Source organism: Sprattus sprattus (genome assembly GCF_963457725.1).
Source record: "Sprattus sprattus genome assembly, chromosome: 18".
Lineage (NCBI taxonomy): Eukaryota > Metazoa > Chordata > Actinopteri > Clupeiformes > Clupeidae > Sprattus > Sprattus sprattus.
The window spans coordinates 16,999,246-17,004,615 of record NC_137916.1 but is presented as its reverse complement, the minus strand read 5'-3'; positions in this window follow the sequence as shown (position 1 = coordinate 17,004,615).

Genomic DNA, 5,370 nt, shown 5'->3' with positions numbered 1-5,370 from the left:
CAGCTAAATTTAGAGCGTACACTACTGCAGAGAGAATCATAACTGTTACACATCATACAGTCAGTTGGGTACAATTCCACCCTGTTCCTAAACAAACACACACAAAACAAACATTTGAAGATCATAAAAAACAAACAGGTCATATTCCTGTGTAAGATGTAACCATGGTCTGGACTCAACCCCTTTCTTACACACACATACACACACTTGTTATTTCTATATGACTAATTCTCATTGTGAAGATATTAAAAGATCTTTAACACAGATAGGTCATTAGCAGTTGAAGTAGGATGTAAAGTAGTCCCAAAGTCAAAGTCCTCTGGTTAACGAGAGAAATAATGAGTGAAATAATGCCTTCAGGATGTAATGTCTGCTGTCTGTTTGAGATAGGGCAGATATTTGTGTAAACAAGAGAAGGATCATATCGATGCTCTACCTCTATGTTTGCAGTCAAACAGGTGAGGTGCAAATCTATGGGGGTGGAATTTTTGTAAAATTACGCATTGGAATGTGTGTAAATGTACCTGGTCTCAGGTAAAGTAAGTTGTTACTTAAACCTATTATTCTTATGCAGACTTCACTGCAAGTTCATAAAAACTTTGTGCAGGGCATATGCTCACAGCAAAGAGGGCATCCATTATATATTGGGAGAGTAAAAATAAACAGGGGGAAAGGGACACTTCTGTTGTTTCAGGGGAGAAGCGCTTATGGGTGAGCATATGTTCGTGACTCTGTGAACATGACTGCTTAAGGGTTAGATATCGCTGGATAACATGCAGAGTTTTGCAGACATTAACCATCTCTAGCTCTTAGTATGTGTGGGTATGGCATTACTAAACGTACATATACCTTTCACATCTTCACCCCAGCAAAAGGAAAACATTACCATCTACTATTAGCATTTTATAGAAGTTTTAGCTTGCATCTACATTTGTCCCTTGAAGTGATAAACATAGCTTTTAAATAGAAATTCAAGAATCATTCCAGGAACAAGTATATTTAAAGATGCAATGGAGATAACAGGCCAAACAGCAGCTGGGTCTGGGCCTTACCTGTTCTGGACTCCTCAACTTTATGGAGGGACGCAGAAAAATACAGCAATGACACCACCTAATGGTTTAAAGCGGAACTTGAACATTGGGTGGCAATGGTTAGAAAAGGTGACTGTCTTCTTGTCCATGTGAAAACAGTGAATATATTTTTAAAGGTTACAAGTGAGACAGAAAGTAATGATAACATTAGGTAATATCTTCATAAGAACAGTAGCTATAAAATGTTACACCAAGCCCCTGTGTGCCTCATAACCTTGCATACATATCACTCCAAAAGCATTCAAAGAAAACATTAGGAGGGAAATTTCCAAGCAACATTCTTATCAAATTTCTTTGAATGTGTCAATGTCAAGCTTGGGGCAAACCTGACAAGCCAAACCAAACATAAATTATGGTTTCTGCTTGCGTAAATGACAGAGACTGCAAGGAGGTTTGACTACGTCAAGACCTACCATAATTCATGGGCAGTAGGCCTAAACAGTGGTCAAACTTTGGCAATCAAGATAGTGTTTTAGATAAAACTGTTTTTTACTGCCTGCTTCTCCTTCCATTGTCAAAAGTTTAGTTCCCAACCAGAGGTGTTAATCTCTTTAACTATTCCACTCACGTTTACTGAGAAACACAAGTGTCTGACTGGTTTCAAGTTTATGTCAGTGACTGTCATATACAGTCAGCACCAATCACCTACCGGTATACACATTTCCCTTTTGAAAGACAAGGCTTTGTGATCAGTAGGTTATTCTGTGAACAAAATTAATTTGGTTTCTCTGATTAAACAATGACCTTTCTTATCCTCGTGTCTTTGGCGGATCATTGCATTTTTCATTCACACTAAGTGAATAGTCACTTATTCCTGCAGAATAATGCCAGGTAAAAAAAATGTTGAGGAGATGTACTCAGATGACCACAACATATTAACATCTGCCCCATTTATTTGCAACACATAAACGAGCAGCCTATTTCTATGTCCTGGTGAACTGTGGAATAACAATTTATAGAACTAAACTTTGTCCGAAATTATGCCTTGAGTTTTCATTTAATCGTACCAAATGATAAACAGCATTCAGCAATATTGGCTGAGTGTGGACAAATATTTTATTACATCATGCCATCTTTATTTACATAACTTTAAATCATAAATAATGCTTTTTGCAACAGTGTCATGTCTCAGGAAGTGTATAGCGTAGGCCGACATTTTCCAAGGACATCCAAAGAACCAATTTGTCAATTCATTTTCAAACCGTCAAAAATGGTTTCGCTCTTAAGCCCAAGATGAATCAATAAAAGCTGTATAGCCTCAACACATCTATGAGACAAAAGTCTGTGAAACTGGAGTAAATATGGTGTTGTTACGAGTTGGCTGATGTCCTGGGACCCGTCATTCTAAAGATCTTGGCTTCCTCATCAATCTCATCCATGATCTTCTCCTGCTTTACTGAGTAAATGGTGTAGGTAACTGGGGGAAACAACAGTCAAGGACCATACAGTCTATCCTCAGACCAAATTAACTCCAAAGGCAAAACAAGTCTGCATTAATAGAAGGCTAGGTAGGCAAGGGAGCCTACATTGCTTGGGATAGCCTACGTTATGCACAGGCAGCTTCCAGAAATATACTACTACAAGTTTGAAGAGGTCACTTGCATTGCATTTGTTTATTTATTATAACCAATTGGCTGCACGGCAGGTCAAACGGCACGCCAGATCAATCGACCCTGTAGGTGTGTGCAGTTGTGCAGACCTATGTAAGCCTATATGTCTTCTTTAAACGAATAGTAGGCCTAATACATCGATTAAGTAAAAATGTCACGTTATACAGAAGTGCAAAGTACAATACATTCCGCTGGACTACACTTCATAACTGAGGCTAGTCCGTTTGTGTCTAGTTCATCCGTCATTTAAGGTCAACCTCTATATAGAGGTTACATGTTATACGTGTTATAATCTACATAACGATGCGCATTTTAGACCTGCACACGGTTACTGTAGGCCTAATTAGTTCGCGGTCGGCAAAATTAGTAACATGAAAGAACCCGTGCAGTCCAAGTCAACAACTGAAACGACTTTACAGTACAGACATATAACAGATACGGTCTTCTGTTATGAAACACCAGAAAGGATACACATGCCGAGGACGAAAGCCCCAATCGTGAGTCCAGTGATAAGATTGCGGCTTCGAAGTTTCTGCGAATTATTTCTCCATTGTTGAAGTTCAAGTTTCCTTTTCATCAGGTTTTTCTGTGCCTGAGTCTTTGCTGTTTCTCCCAACACGTCTTCCGTACCTTTGTCCGCCATGATAGATCTGCAGTCATCCGGGAACTTTGGATAATGCGTCATACTGTGAAAAACACGCCCATTGGGGGGGGGGGTAAGAAAATGTACGGAACAGTACAGTAGCCTACTTGAATAAATGTTACTTTCCACCACTGATAAGGTGTTCAATTATAAAGTTTTATTAGCATAAATAAATGACATGGTTAGCTTATATTACATTTTCTACATTAGCTTGCTGCAACCACTGCACAGCATGCTAACATTGAGGTTGTAGTCCAATCTACAAGGGTTTTTGCCAATGATTGTAATTATAAAATGTAGATTAAATGTAGGATAGCCTACTATTATGCGAGTGATAGTGTTTGCCATAGCCTAGAAAAGGCAATAAAGCTACAAATCTCTTTATTTGCCGACCATTTTCTGTATTCGATACCAAGAGGAAACGAATACATGTGTGTTTTATTATTTATCATGCAAGACTTGGCACAATAACTTTTAGGCATAGTAGTGACCTCTATCTCTATCTCTAGCCTCTATCTCCCATTCGGTGGCAGTCACTTTTACCATTTTGTTTTCATCCAAAATGACATCATGTTGCTCTGGATTATTCATTATTATTATTATTATTTTTTTTTTACGTCAATACACAATACGTACAATATTTGTGAGGTAACTTTAACCAGCAGGTGGCGCTGTGGTACTTCTCTACAAGTGTAGCATTGTCATAGATCTATTACCGATTGGTAGACTTATTAGGCTGAGTATAGAGAAAAATGTTCTGCTTCTCCTTTTATAATTGTTTGGTTTTCATTACCATGACTGAAACATATTCTTCTATGTGAATGTCTGTGAAGATGTAGAGGAAGCCCTTAAAACACGGACCTACAGTATATGACAAATGAAGACAGAAATCATAAGATATACAAATTAAGTTCCTTTATTTAAAGAACCTTCACTGATAACGTATTTCCAGTTTTTATGTACACAGTTAAACTATTTTTAAACAAATCCTTTTTTGTACTGAACTGATTTCATACTGCTTTGTATATAAACATCATCACTGACATATCAGCCAGCCTGTACAGTTACAGTCATATATTAGATGTCTCCATATCTTACAGCCCATAGCTTGCAGTTACAATTATAATATTGCTTTATTTATTGATTTCACCACCACTTTAAAAAAATGTTTCAGTATAGAATTCCCATTCCCTTTCACAATAAAACAAAACAATCAAACATACAAATGTTAAGGCAGTGGAATGTTTTTTTTTCTTCTGTTTTGCTCTACAGCTCTATAGGCAATACAGGTTAAGACCTTTTTCTGCCGAATACAGTATTGTGGCAAATCTGGACACCTGCAGGGACAAAGTGAGCAGCACAATCCCTTTTGACATGAAACCCATACTTGTTGTATTTTGGCTAAGTAATACAATTAAATCCATGCAGCCATACCCACACTGCACAGTACATACCCATTGCTGCACTGAGTCACCTCACTCATAGCACAAAAGGGAAGAATGATGACATTACAATGACTAGCTTTCCTGCAGGGAGCAGGTGGAAAACCTCAGCATTGACAGTATTTTTCTGTTTTATACATCTGCAGTACCAACATGTCCAGAGAGCAACCGACTCCAGGTCAGATCAGGGCTGAACAGTCAGCTGCCATCCAGATGTACTTTACCAACCACATCTCCTACACCACAGTCACAGGAGTCCACAAAGGGCTAAAAGTGGTAGAGGAGGATTCGAGTCTCATAAAAAAAGACACACAACACAAGGCGTCATGTAGGTCCAGAGTCAGCCTTCTCCCAGGGAGGCATTTTTCTTCCCACACGCCATGGTCCTTCATCACAGTTTACGTCGACCCCAACTCTGTGACAAGCCTGAGTCTCACAGTCAGTCAGTTTGTCCTCTTTTCTCTCTATGGCACACTGTTCTTACGAGAGAAAGGGACAGAGAGAGATAGAGAGAGAGAGAGAGAGAGAGAGAGAGAGAGAGAGAGAGAGAGAGAGAGATAGCCTAAGTGAGTGAGAAAGAGACA